This window comes from Suricata suricatta, chromosome 10 (genome assembly GCF_006229205.1).
Source record: "Suricata suricatta isolate VVHF042 chromosome 10, meerkat_22Aug2017_6uvM2_HiC, whole genome shotgun sequence".
Lineage (NCBI taxonomy): Eukaryota > Metazoa > Chordata > Mammalia > Carnivora > Herpestidae > Suricata > Suricata suricatta.
In genome coordinates this window covers 94,411,239-94,426,345 of record NC_043709.1, presented here as the reverse complement: position 1 = coordinate 94,426,345, position 15,107 = coordinate 94,411,239, and the positions used below count along the sequence as shown (strand labels likewise).

The 15,107-nt window shown below is 41.3% G+C and overlaps 1 protein-coding gene across 1 annotated transcript in view; it reads right to left on the bottom strand.

Moving 5' to 3' along the window:
* Window positions 1-1,305, bottom strand: part of STYK1 (serine/threonine/tyrosine kinase 1) — a 44,827-nt gene extending 43,522 nt beyond the window's left edge. Inside the window, exon 1 of the mRNA XM_029954421.1 lies at window positions 1,231-1,305. The gene's annotated coding sequence lies outside the window, so the exon portion shown is untranslated. The remainder of the gene's footprint in view (window positions 1-1,230) is intronic.
* Between the last annotated feature and the right edge of the window lie 13,802 nt (window positions 1,306-15,107).

The window sequence follows — 15,107 nt, the reverse complement described above, 5'->3', positions numbered from 1 at the left end:
ATTCACTTTAATGCGGTGCTCTGAAGCCAAACCCGCAATACTTCCAAAGTATGCCTGTAGTGTTGACCCTTGAACAACACAGGGTTTGGGACACCAATCCCCTGTGCAGCAGAAAACAGGTGTAAAACTTTTGACTCCCCCAAAACTTAACTACTAATAGCGTATTGTTGACCGGAAACCTTACCAATACATAAACAATCGAGCAACACTCATTTTGTAGATCATATGCATTATATACTATATTCTTACAATGAAGTCAGCTAGAGAAAAGAAAGCACTATTGAGAAAAGCATAAGGAAGAGAAAACACATTTACAGTACTCTGCTGTAATTACTGAAAAAAATCCATGTATAAGTGGACCCACCTAACTCAAACCTGGGATGTTCGAGGGTGGATTGTACCTCCCTCCCCAGGTCTCACTGAAAGACACAGATGGCCCCCCGCTGAGTGTTAGGAGTCCTGAGGAGGGTCAATCAGGTGGAAGTCACCATTTCCAGGTGCACTTCAGTGCGTGTGTGCGGCACATCGCAGGAACTCCGGTGATTGGTTCCCACACCCACAGATGGCTGGCACTAAGTGGCAGGAAGAGAGCTTGGTCTGAAATGTATGAGAAACTCAGATGCCATGGGGATTCCTAACAAAAAGACAGTTACAGAAATGAAAAGGAAAAAGGGCGCCTGGGTGGCTCAGTCAGTTAAGCGCGGGACTTCAGCTCAGGTCACGATCTCACAGTCCGTGGGTTCGAGCCCCGCATAGGGCTCTGTGCCGACAGCTCAGAGCCTGGAGTCTGCTTCGGATTCTGTGTCTCCCTCTCTCTGCCCCTCTGCTCCCGCTCCGTCTCTCAAAAATGAATAAACGTTAGCAAAATTTAAAAAAGAAAGAAATGAAAGGGGGAAAAGGAGACAAATGGAGGTAAAATTGACAAATGGGGAGAAGGGAAACAGACACAGAAAAAGAGAAAACAAATTAAGGAAACAAAGATTCCGTCGACACGGAACAGCATATCACACTGTACAATCATAAAAACACCCACAAGATGTTCCTTCCAAAGAAATACAGGTTCATTCACCTGGTGATCATTGTTCATTCATATAAAAGTCGAATCGCCTCTCACAACCTTCCCGCTCTTGGCCTCCCCCCTCCTTTTCTTCGAAAAGGCCCAAGTCCACATCTAGCAGCATCACTGCTATCACCTCCCACCCTTCCTACGCCCGAACCCCAGTTCACTACCGTGTCCCTCCTCCGGCCACTCTGCTCTCGGATGGAATTGGCCCAACCAAGGGGGGGGAAATGATCCGTTTGGATATGACAAGGTGTGCCAGCCTCAAGAAATGCTTTTCAGTTCCTCCTTCCCACAGCGGGGCGTGGCTGCCAGCAAAGGATGGAGTTTGGGCGGGCTCCCCACATAGGGAAGTCTGCGGGCACTGAGGTTCCGGGACTCACCACATACCAGCCTGCAGGAAACCTCTGCTGAAACTGTAAAAGCTGCACTTGCTGCCGTGCCACTTGCTGAGTTCCTCCTCCAGAGATTGCTACATGGTCAGGTATGAAGGAGACGCCAGTCCAAGTAAAAAAAAAAAAAAAAAAAAAGGAAGTCATTATAAAGCGCAGCAGCGCCACCTCATGTCAGAGTTTATAACAGCAGCCTTCGTTGGTGCTCAAAATAGTCAAGATTTGGTCAGAATTTTAGCGTGATGGGTCCTCTCCTGGGATAATCTCCACCTCAAGCCTTTGCTGGGGAATTGCTAAGGAATAAATGGAAACAAAAGTATCAGTAGTAGGTAATCAATTACTAGCATATGCTTTCTAAATGCATTCTGAGCTCTCTTCTAGGGATGTAGCATAAACAAAAGTAGTTATGCTACCTGCCCATGTGACATTTATAATCACAGGAAACACTGAAGAAAATACACAGCTGAAATAATTCCAAATTAGATATTGACACTTAGTACAAGTAGTATTAAAGAAACGCGGATAACAGATAACTTAAATAGGTGACCAGTTGTTGAGGACAGATAGCATTCCAAACAGAAGGGGGTACCTGCACAGAAAGAATGTAGGTGCAGTGTAATGTGGAATATTTAGAGACTGAGGTGTTTTAGTTCTCTAAAGGCTTCTCTACTGATTATTTTCTTTTCCACTAGAGCTCTTTTAAAATTTGATGAATTGCACTAAATGTCACTGAATTACACATTTTAAATAGTTAACAAGTAATTTTATGTTATATGACTTTTCATTTATTTTGAAAGTATGAAGTCTCAGGGTGCCTGGGTGGCTCAGTTGGTTGAGCATCTGACTTTTGACTTTGGCTCAGATCATGATCTCACAGTTCATGAAATTGAACCCATGTCTCTGCACTGACAGCATGGAGCCTGCTTGGGATTCATTCTCTCTCTCTCTCCCTCAAAATAAATAACTAGACCTTAAAAAAAAAAAAAAAGGATGAATTCAGGGCATCTGGGTGGCTCAGTTGGTTAAGCATCCAACTTCGGCCAGGCCATGATCTCATGGTTCATGAGTTCAAGTCCTGCTTCGGGCTCTGTGCTGACAGCTCAGAGCCTGAAACCTGCTTTGCATTCTGTATTTCCCTCTCTCTCTGCCCCTTCCCCACTCACGCTCTGTATCTCTCTCTCTCTCTCTCCTCTCTCTCTCTCTCTCTCTCTCTCTCTCTCTCTCTCTCTCTGTCTCTCTAAAAGTGAATAAACATTTTTTAAAAAAAAAGGATGAACTGTAATCAGCCAATTGTTCTTTCCATCTTTTATGTCATGACTGGTTAATAAAAGCCAAATATACTGAACTTTATATTATGCCATCTCTTACTCTGCTTCTTCAAGCATCCAAATCTCCCTGAGGCAGAGACTGTAGCTTACTTATTTTATAATTTGTTCGACACCCTATTAGACTGCTGGATCCCCATTGTGATATACATAAGTTTGTTTCAAAATCTCATTATTGGGGCGCCTGGGGGGCTCAGTTGGTTGGGCGTCCTACTTTGGCTCAGGTCATGATCTTACAGGTTGTGAGTTCAAGCCCCTCATTGGGCTCCGTGCTGACAGCTCAGAGCCTGGAGCCTGCTTCAGATTCTGTGTCTCCCTCTCTCTCTCTGTCCCTCCCCTTCTCGTACTCTGTTTCTCTCTCTCCTAAAAACAAACATTAAAAAAATCTCATTGTAGTGGAGGAACCATTATAGTGATAGAAGTTACAACCCCCAGCATATAGGGATTTGTTTTTAAAAGAAGAAAAATACAACAAAGAGGAAGAGGCCAAAATTCACTTTCTACTCTTATTGAGCAATGCAAACAAATGATGATGTTTGTATTAATTTCTGAGATAGAGAAGGTAGTCCACTGCCCTGAGGACTCCTAGGGCCAGGTGAGGAACAGGTTTGGTTTTTTCTTAATTTTTATAATGTTAATTTATTTTTGAGAAAGACCAAGTGTGAGCAGGAAAGGGGCAGAGAGCAATGGAAACACAGAATCCCAAGCAGGCTCCAGGCTGTGGGTTGTCAACACAGAGCCCGACACAGGGCTCGAACTCACAAACTGTGAGATCATGACCTGAGCCAAAGTTGGAGGCTTAACCCACTGAACCACACCGGGTCCCTGTGGAAGAGGTTTTTAAGATAAATCTGAGGTTCTGCAACTAAAGACACAGACCAATAACAGGGGCTCTGCCTGCCAGTCTGACCTCATGACCTCATTTTAACCCAGGCTAGTGTGCCCAAAGGGGACACCAAGTTAAATACTTTGCATGCATACATTGTTTCTTTCTCCATTGCTGACTAACACTTTACCACAAAACCAGTGGGTGAAACAATACAAAATTACTATTTTCCAGCTTTGTATGCCAGAAGTCAAACACTGATCTCTATAGGCTAACATCAAGGTGTTGGCATTTTCTCCAGAGGCTCTTGGAGAAAATCTGTTTCCTTACCTTTCTCAACTTCTAGAAACCTCCCACATTTCTTGGTGGAGCCAGCAATAGCCAGTCAAGCCTTCTTGCGTAATATGTGTTTCTCTGAACCCTAGTCTATCATTCTCTCTCTGTCTCTGACCACAACTGGGGAAGTTTCTCCACGTGTAAGGACTCCTGTGATGTGTGGATTTAGCCCGTGGGATAATTTCCCATCTAAAAGTCCATACACACTGTAGAGTCCCTTCTGTTGCATAAAGTCACAAGGTCACAGGTTCTGAGGATTTGATTGTGAACTCTTTGGGGTTATTATGCTGCCTCCCACATATCCCTTGGAAGAGAGGTTAGCCTAAGGTCCATATCTCATACCTCTTTTTGTACTACTTGTTTCCTGCAAACAACGAGAGGTCAATAATTGTTGTGGACCACAAAAGACATACCTTACCTGCCAACTACTTTTAATCTGGGAAAGATTCATTCAGCGTAGAGATCAGAGACCCACAGCTAGGTTCCATGGTTTATGCCAACTTGGACAGGCTGATCTTTCTGGGCTGCAGTTTTCTCACTCGTGAAATGAGGATGGAGTAAATTAGCCCCAAGTTGTCATCAAGTTTTACATCCCATGATTCTCTAATCCTTGAATACAAAGGATTAGAACACAAAAACCTCCTCTGACCCGAAGTCTTGCCTACTGAAGCCATTTTCCACAGGACCTTATCTGGCATGACCTTATCCAGCTCTGTCTGAACTTCCTCAGGATGAAGACCCACTACCAGGCAGCTCATTCTAGTCAGAACAGCTCTGTCTAAACGTTTCCTCGTACTAAGGAAAAATATGTGACTTAGCTTCACTCACCCCCTACTTATTTATTCATAAAGTGGAAGTGAAAAATATCTATCTCCTCAAGGTGTTGGGTAGTTCATGTAAGAAAAATATACTTGAGGGGTCCCTGGGTGGCTCAGTCATTAAGCATCCAGCTTCAGGTCAGTCATAATCTTGCTCATGGGTTGGACTCCCGCACTGGGCTCTGTGCTGATGGCTCAGAGCCTGAAGCCTGCTTCGGATTCTGTGTCTCTCTCTTTCTCTGCCTCTCCCCTGCTTGCTCACTCGCTCTCTCATAAATAAATAAGCATTTTTAAAAAAGAAAAAAAAAGAGACTTGAGGGCTGCCTGGGTTAAACACAGTAGGTTAAGCATCAGACTCCTGATTTTGGCTCAGGTCATGATCTTGTGGTTCCTGAGTTCAAGCCATTGGGCTCTGTGCTGACTGCTTGGGTTTCTATCTCCCTCTCTCTGCCCCTCTCCTGCTCATGCTGTCTCTGCTCTCTCAAAATAAATAAGTAAAACAATAAAAAAAAAATACTTGAAAGTACTAAAAAATCAAGAGCACTATATAAATGTTAACTGTCATATTATTAAATGATACTATTAATAATAACAATCTAGATTCTTATTAACCTCTACTTATGCAGTCTATGATGGGTACATTGTTGCTGTTGTTTAATTTTATCTTATTTCCATCCTCTTCATGCAAAATGTTAAAAATAATCCTGAAACAAATCTCTGACTTACACTTTTCTGGCTGTATTATTGAGGCAAGGTCAACTACAAGTTGATTTAAAAAAAACCAGGGGCGCTTGGGTGGCTCCGTCAGTTAAGCATCTGACTTTGACTCAGATCATGATCTCATGGTTTATGAGCTTGAGTCCCACATTGGGTGAACACAAGCCCTGCTTCAAGTAAAAAAATGCATGAGTCCCGCATCAGGTGAGCCCCACTTCTCTCTCTCTCTCTCTCTCTCTCTCTCTGCCTCTCGCTCACTTGTGCCCTCCAAATAAATAAATAAATAAAAACCATTTAAAAATCTATGTACCTCGAGGGGTACTGGCTGGCTCAGTCAGTGGAATGAGTGACTCTTGATCTTGGACTTGTGAGTTCAAGCTCTACATTGGGTGTGTAGCCTACTTAAAATACATATATTTCTATGTATCTCATTGATAAAGTAGAAAGAACAGAGTTTTTAAAATGCCATTAAATAGTTCTCTAAAGATTAACACTAATTAGTTGGTTAACACTCTCTAGGTATGATTTTCCAAGAAGCCAACTGTCTCTCTAAGAAGCTTCAAGTTTAGAGCACCACATCCACTTAATGGGGCAAATCACAAGCTGGGAAATGCTGCACTGAGGCTTTCACTCTCCACCCCATTCCAGCCCATCAGATGGCATCAAGAACAGTCTTACCTATACATCTCTATTATCCATCGTTCCCCTCTTCCACTGTCTGAGTTCACCCCCTCTTCCACTGTCTGAGTTCACCCCCTCTTCTTTTGCCTGAACCTCTGTTAAGTCTTCTAACTAGTCTCCGTCCCTCAGCCTCCCCACCCTCTTGTCTTTTATGTTGCTGCCAAAATGATTTCTCCTACAAGCAAGTCTTGCCATGGGACACCTCCTCCCATCTGAAATCTTGACACTGCTGCAGAATGAAATCTCTCTGTGATTGCACATCTCCACAAACACTTTATTTCTTTCTAAGTCTCAATATCCTCCAGTCATACTGTTCACATGCCCTACAGTAAGAAAAAATAAATGAGAAATACTAAGTCCTCTCACCCCACAAGCATTTGCATGCTCTGGTCCCTATTCCTGTAATGCCCTTCATCTCCTAGCATTCATAACAATTCTTCCTAGTTCTGTAGGATTTAAGCTTACCTCTGAGAAGTGTTCCCAACCTGCACTTCAAATCTTCTCCTACACAGACTGTCCTTCTCCGTCTTCTGAGTCCCCAGAGTGCTTCTCATTGGTAGAAGTTTCTCTTTGTTTCTTCCATTAGGCAATAGTCTCCCTGAGAGCAGAGACCACAATTTATCACTATATCTAGACCCTAGCAAAATATCTGGCACATGTTTGTCGAATATGGGAAACAGAACAGAAAAATTGATCATCTTAAACTGAAGTCTCAACATACATTGAGGATTCATCATCTTCTTTGATCCCTGAACAGCTTTATGAGGCAGAGAAGATGGATATTGTGAAGAACATGTATTTCCTTTTTTTAAGTTTATTTATTTATTTTAAGAGACACAGAGAGCATGAGTCAGGGAGAGGCAGCGAGAGAGAGACAGAGAGAGAGAGAGAATCCCAAGCAGGCTCTGCACCATCAGCACGAATTCCGATTTGGGGCTCAAACCCACAAACGGTGAGATCGTGACCTAAGCCAAAGTTGGACACATACCTGACTGAGCCACCCAAGTGCCCCAGAACATGAATTTCTTTACTGCAGGGTAATTGCGACTCAGTTACTGTGGCTTCTCCATGGTTACAGAAAGTCAGCTTCAGAGTCAGGATCTGAACCAAGATCTTCTCTTTTCAAGTTAAATGCTTTATTCAATACATATTTTGTACTTAAATATCTGAAAATTACTAGTAAAACTTAGCTTTAGGGGCCGCCTGAGTGGCTCAGTCAGTTAAGCATCTGACTTTGGCTCAGGTCACAATCTCACCATTCGTGGGTTTAAGCCCCATGTCAGGCTCTGTGCCAACAGTTCAGCCTGAAGCCTGCTTCAGAGTCTGTGTCTCCCTCTCTCTGTGCCCCTCCCTGCCTAAAATAAAAATAAAATAAACATTAAAAAATCAACTTTAGAAAATATATAAATATCTAAATTTTCTAAGAAGTGATTAAGAAATGCATTGAGATTAGGAAGCCCCAATCCTGCTGAGGACCCATTTACGTTATAACAATGCAGTGGTCTGAGCAGAGCACAGGAAAAGAAAAGCCAGAGAGTGAAATTTGTCAAGTGCATTCAGCATCACCTGGGGGAAAATGCCCTGATCAGATGACGTGAACATGTGTTCCTGCTGTTCCATCATTCAAGACCCACAGTACCTTTCTGGCTGTGCCTTGCTGGCTCCCTACTTTCAAAAACTCTATAAACATATTCCCAGACCAGCACCCTTGCCATTTACTGCTCCTGGAACATGCCAGATGTGTGCACAGCCAACGCCCTCACTTCCTTCAGTTCTCTGTTCACATACCATCTGGTCAGTGAAGCCTTTCCTGACCACTCCACCGACCCCATCTCAGTACCTCTGTCCCCCTTACCACCTCCACCCCCTTCCCAGCCCCACACATACTAAAACATTTACCATCTCTCTTCCCTAACTCCATAAGGCCAGAATTCTTTCTTATGCACAGATGTATCACCAGGACTAAAACAGTATCTGACACATAGTAATTGCTCAATAAGTATTCATGAAATGGATGAAGGGATGAACCAACAATCCAGGGCTTCTATTTTCTTCTGGTTTAAATATATATATTGTGGTTGCACATGTTTTGGAAACAAACGATTTAATGCTTCTCATAGATTCAGTGCACCCTATAAGTATTTGTGTTTCCATGTTAGAACCATATTTGCTACAAATCTTAGAACCAAATTCATTGCCTGCTCTACTAGGTATATGGTCTCATGGCTAACATATTGAATTCTGCCTCTGTCTTGACTTGAATCATATCTGCCCTTCACCTCATATGTTTGTCAGTGTTTCACTGATTCTATTTTTTTGTGTCATATATCATCGTAATTCATCTTAGAATAGGGAGGAGAAAAATACCACTAAAGCCAGGGAAGTTTTGATATTTAGATTATTAAAATGCCATTTCTGGGGCCCCTGGGTGGCTCAGTCGGTTAAGCGTCCGACTTCAGCTCAAGTCATGATCTCACAGTTCATGGGTTCAAGCCCCATGTCAGGATCTGTGCTGACAGCTCAGAGCCTGGAGCCTGCTTCTGATTCTGTGTCTCCCTCTCTCTCTGACCCTCCCCCGCTCACACTCTGTGTTCTCTCTCTCAAAAATAAATAAACATTAAAAAATTTTTTAAATGACATTTCTAACACGTCATATTTTGTAAATACAGCCATAAACAATGCTTGGTGAGCTAACAAATAGAAAGTTTCCAAGGGAGCAGAGCTGAGGACCTGATTATGCCCCTACTAAGTGCAGCATGAAGACCCAACCAGTCCTTTTTGTTGGCCCCTCCTTTGCACTGCCGGACAATGTAGCATAAAGGGAAAAGCATAGATATTACAGTCAATCAGACCATGATTAAATCCCAGATTCACCTCTTAACATTTCACGCTTTTATAAAAAGTGCTTTGGAGTTGTGGCAGAGATTGTGATCAGTTCTGCTCACCTAACCGATTTCCTCTCTCCAGATGCAATTAAGGGCTTGCTCAGCCCTCTGAAATCTAGGTACAGCCATGTAACTAGCTCTTGTCCATAGACGAAGCATTAGTGATGTTTCCCTTGCGATCTGAAACAGCCTTGCTCTCTCACTTCCCCATCTACAGGCTGGATGACAGTGGGACAGGCTGAAACCACGTATTAAAGACAATAGAACCACAGTATGGGAGGAGACTATTCCTGAGTAGCCCGTGGGAGGAAAACTTCCCAGGGGATCCATTCAACCAAACCCATATCCAAGGAAAAAATGTGATCTGGGAAGCCCCTGAAATTTCAGATCGTTTGTTAGAGCAGCTAGCTGTAAGCTGGGGGAAATATGCTTGATCAGATGACATGAACATGTGTCATGACTACTCCATGATGCAAGACCCATAGTACCTCTCTCGCTGCACCTCCCTGAGAAATGCAGGCATATCAGCTTTTCAGAGCCACTGTTTTCCACATGGGAAACCCTATGTCTTGGCATAAAGGTAGAAGACAGTATGTTTACAATGCTTGGTGCTGAGGTTACATGAGCGAAAGCTATCTGGATTAGGAGAAACATACAAAGATTTGCCTGTATTTTTATCTTGAAATATGTGAAAGTAAGCTTTCACTAAAACTCACTCCATTTTCATATAAAAGAGGGATGGTGGCACAGTCTGCATCTGTACGTCAGATCATCTACATAGTGCCTGTGGAAAAGGAGGCATCCCGAGCAAAAGAATGCCAATACGTGGAGTTAGCAGAGTTGATCATTTGCAAGACGTATGTGTTCACGCGTGTTTAACCTGATGCCACCTGTGATATTAATGTGGTTTATTTTATAAAACCCAAACCACTGAATACTATAAACACAGCAATACTTTGAAATAAGAAAGGGAGTAATACTTAAAGCTGTTTGTCCTATGGTGAGCATAGCATAAAAAACCTGAATCACTATGATGTACACTTGAAACAAATGTAACGTTACATGTCAACCATACTTCAAAACACAGTAAAAATTTAAAAAAGGAAAATAAGGGGCGCCCGGGTGGCTCAGTTGGTTAAGGCTCTGACTTCAGCTCAGGTCAGATCTCACGTTCGTGAGTTCAAGCCCCGCGTCAGACTCTGTGCTGACAGCTAGCTCAGAGCCTGGAGCCTGCTTCCGGTTCTGTGTCTCCTTCTCTCTCTGCCCACCCGCCCCCCACCCATGCTCTGTCTCTCTTTGTATCAAAAATAAATAAAACATTTTTAAAAATTTAAAAAAAGAAAAAAGAAAAAAATGTTCTACGCAAGTGTTTCATGTTTGACAACTGTCAAAGTACTTCAGAGAATTGTCACAGTTAAAATATGATGCATTTTCCTGGGGCGCCTGAGTGGCTCAGTCAGTTAAGCCTCCAACTCTTGATCTCTGCTCAGGTCATGGTCTCACAGTTTGTGTGTTCAAGCCCCGCACCTGACTCTGTGCTGAGGGTGTGGAGCCTGCTTGGGATTCTCTCTCCCTCTTACCACCGGCCCCCACATTTGCACATGCGCCCGGTCTCTCTGCCTCAAAATAAATAAGCTTAAAAAATTAAAATATTATCTATTTTCTTTTTATGTAAAGGCAGGTCTAAATTTGCTCTTTTCTATGATAAGTGACTGGCAGAAGTATGCTACTTAACAGATGGTTTTAGGAAAAATGAATATATTCAAAGCAAAAGTGATTTTTCTACACAGTAAAATTTTTCACAGGGAGGAAAAATGAAATTTTTAAAAAGAACCTTTGCTATGGGGGTTCAAAATAGGTTTTTGGAAATATCACTATTCATCATTTTGTGTTTTTGTTGAAGTGAAAAATTTCTCACATAGAATACTCTTATATTTACATATTATAAAACTTTGAAGAATTTTCTAAACTCTTTAAAAATTATCTAAGTGGTTTCCACTTATTTTGAAAGTTATATAACAGTTTCTATCTGGCTTACAGAAACTATTTTGATACCAGGTAAATGGAAATTATGCAAATTACAACAAAAATAAATTGTCAATGGAGTAAAAAAATATATGCCAGGGGCAAAACGCTTTCTTCCATTTGAAACTGTATATATTCTTTTCTGCTATTACAGCCATTGAAATCAATTACCAAATTAAACTGAACAAAGAAATAGATTGGATACTTTTACAAATAATGAAACATTTTAAGCCATTGTATTGATTATTATTAAAATACTTTAGTAAGAAGTTTGTTACGTTGATAAAATATTTGGAAATATTTCATCGTTCAATTTTATTTTTTGTTTTGGAACACATGCTATGAGTGTATACTCATGTATACGACACAGAGTTTGTATACAGAAAATATACATGTATCAGGGTACATATGCTCACTTTAAAGGATGCGTTCAGGGGCACCGGGGTGCCTCAGTTGGTTAGACGTCTGACTCTTGGTTTTGGCTCAGGTCATGATCTCACAGTTCATGGGATCAAGTCCCGTATCAGGCTCCGTGCTTGGGATTCTCATTCCCTGTCTCTCTGCCCCTTCCCTGCTTGCACTCTCCATCTCTCTCTCTCTCAAATAAAAAAAAATTTAAAAAAAAATAAAGAATGGTTTCAAATTGATTTAAAAAAATTTTTTAATGTTTATTTATTTTTGAGGCCTGGAGCCTGCTTGGGATTCTCTCTCTCCCTCCCTCTCTACCCCTCCCCTACTCATTCATCCTCAAATAAGTAAACTTTCTTAAAAATTAAAAATTAAAAAAAGAAAGAAAATGACTTCAGTGATCTTTAACCTTTGCTAATGTTTTACTTCGTACGACTTCAGGGTTACCTCAAACTACGCTTGTCAAAAAGGCTCTAGTATTACAATTTAAACACAATATTCTAAACAGACACTAAGTGAGCAGAGAAGGCAAGGCGTCTGATCCTTGCTCAGCCTCTCCAGTATCAGACTTCATTAGACTTACTGTACAATGTTCCCACATACCCAGAACACTCTACATTGACTATTGTCTCCACAAGCCTTTGCCCTTCAATTATGTACAGCTATCGATTACAAATCTCAGCCAGAGAAATATAATTCTCTGGTGCCATCCCTAGGTGTGACCTTGACAGAGTAACACACAAAGGACAATGGCATATTAGAGTGGAGGGAGGGCTGAGGATAATTCTTAAATGACCTCACTCTGACCACTAGTTGAAAACCACTGATCCAAATGACTCCTTCCTTCCAGGACGAGTAGCCTGAAGTTAAAGATTGTGGCAGCTTTGGACTTGAATCTACATCTACTCATTTCCAGGTTTTTCTCTCCGTAGCCTCCATTTCTGTGGGTTTGAGCCTGATAATAAATTTGTGTGACCTGGCTCCATAACACCCTTACTAAATGGGAACAGAAGGTTCCAGAGGGCACCTGGCTGGCTCAGTCAGTAGAGCATGTGACTCTTGATCTTAGGGTTGTGAGTTCAAGTCCCACAATGGGCATGGAGCCTACTTAAAAAACAACAACAACAACAACAACAAAACAACCAGCCAGGATTGTTGTGAAGGTCCAAAACAATAAGAATGTTGGTACTAACCATATTCTTCATTCGTGCAAGAAACTTTGAAGTCTCTAAGTTAATGATCCCATAATTTAACTTTTTCTCACAACATTTTTATGATCTTGTGTTTAGTCCCATCTAGTTTCTTGAACTTTTGAAGGAGTTAAGACAGGTTTAAGTCAGGTCTATAGGAGTCCATAATAGGGGTTCAAAGAGGGGGAGGTGCTAAGATCTTGCCCGCACTTCACACAGGCTGGCTCATAATCTTTTGACAAACCAGTCACTGAAGGGCCCCAGATTTCTCTGGTCTCCCCCCAGACTCAGCAGTATAATGTTCATGGAGCTGAAACCATGGGACCCAGACAGTTGGATGCTCCCTCACTGCAAAAACAAAGAAAAACTTTTTTAAAAATTTATTTTATTTTATTTTTTGAGAAAGAGACAAAGCATGAATGGAGGGAGGGCAGAGAGAGAGAGGGAAACACAGAATCTGAAGCAAGTTCCAGGCTCTAAGCTGTCAGCACAGAACCTGACATGGGGCTCGAACTCACAGACCAAACCATGATATCATGACCTGAGCTGAAGTCGGACACTTAACTGACTGAGCCACCTAGGTGCCCCAAAACATAGAAAAACTTAACAACACCATCAATCAACAGGATCTAGTTGAAATTTATAGAACACTCCATCCAAAAATAACAAACTTGTTTTTAGAAGTCCATAGAACATTCACTGAGAGACTGTGATCTAGTCATAAGCCAAACTAATACTCGACAAATTTTAAAGTATTAAAATTACACCGTGTGTTCTTTGATTATAATGGGATAACATTAGAAATTAATATAAGATAACAGAAAAAAAAAGTCACAAAACACTTGGAAATAAAATACCACACTTCTCTCTAAATGGGTCCATGAGAAAGTCTCAAGAGAAATTTAAAAGTACATTTAACTGTATGAAAATGTAAAGACACCATTTGAAATTTGTGGGGGCACAGGTAAAGCAGTGCTGAGAGGGAAATTTATAGCACTAAATGCTTATATGAGAATAAGGGAAGTCTTGAATGAATAATCTGAGGAAATAAAAAGAACAAAATAAACCCAAAGCAAGGCTAAGAAGAAAATAAGAGAGTAGAAATCAATGAAATAAAAAATAGAAAATCAGGGGAAAAAAATCAATGAAACAAAAAGTTGGTCTTTGAAAATAGCATTAAAGTTGAAAACCTCTGGTGAGGCTGTCAAAAAAAAGAGAGAGAGAGAAAAAGAAAACTACAAATGTCGAGAATGAAACGTACCACAATTTCTGCAGACATAGGACAATAAATAACTTAATAACTTTTCACACATACAGTTGATGACTTAGATAAAATGGACTAATTCCTCAAAAAACACAACCTACCTCAACTCATCCATTATTTAATAATTTGGATAGGCCTATAACTATTAAGTTAAATTTGGAGTTTAAATTTCTCAAAACAGAAATCTCTAGGCTCAGATGGTTTCACTGAAGAATTCTACCAAATGTTTAAAGAAAAATTAACAATTCTACACTCTGTCTTCCCAAAAACGAAAGAGGAAGGAGCCATTCCTAGTTCATTTTATAAGGCTGGTATTACCCTGATTCCACACCCAGCAAAAGAACAGTACAAAAGAAGAGAAAACTACATGCCAATATCCCTCATGCACAGAGATGTAAAAAATCTTCAACAGAGTATTACTAAATTAAATCTAATATTATATTAAAATTTATACAGCATGAGAGTCTTAGTCTGTTCACAATCCTGTAACAAAATACCTGACTGGGTAGCTTCGAATCCGTTTCCAACAATTCTGGAGGCTGAGTGTTCAAGAACACGGCGGCTGCAGGTCAAGTTCTAGTGAAGGCCCTCTTCCGGGTTTTTGGGCAGTGTTTTCTCAATGTATCTTCACACAGGTAATGGGCTAGAGATCTCTTGGAGGCCTCTTTTAAAAGAATACTAATCCCATTCATAAGGGCTCCACTATCATTATCTAATCAGCCCCCACCGGGCCCCACTTCCTAATACCATCACATAGGCATTAGAATTTCAAGATGCCTGGGTGGCTCAGTCAGTTAAGCGCCAGACTTCAGCTCAGGTCATGATCTCTCCATTCCCAAGTTGGGGCCCCGCACTGGGGTCTGTGCTGATGGCTGACACCCTGGAGTCTGTTTCAGATTCTGTGTCTCCTTTGCTCTCTGCCCCTACCCCCACCTCATGCTCTCTCTCAAAAAGAAATAAACCTTAAAAAAATATATTAATTTTGAGGGAACACAAACATTCAGACCATAGCAATGACTGAGTGAACTGATTCCAGGGCTCCCAGGCTGGTTCAATATTTGAAAAGCAATCAACATAATCCACCATATTAGCTCATATTATGTTGATTGCTTTTCGAATACTGAACCAGCCTGGGAGCCCTGGAATCAGTTCACTCAGTCATTGCTATGGTCTGAATGTT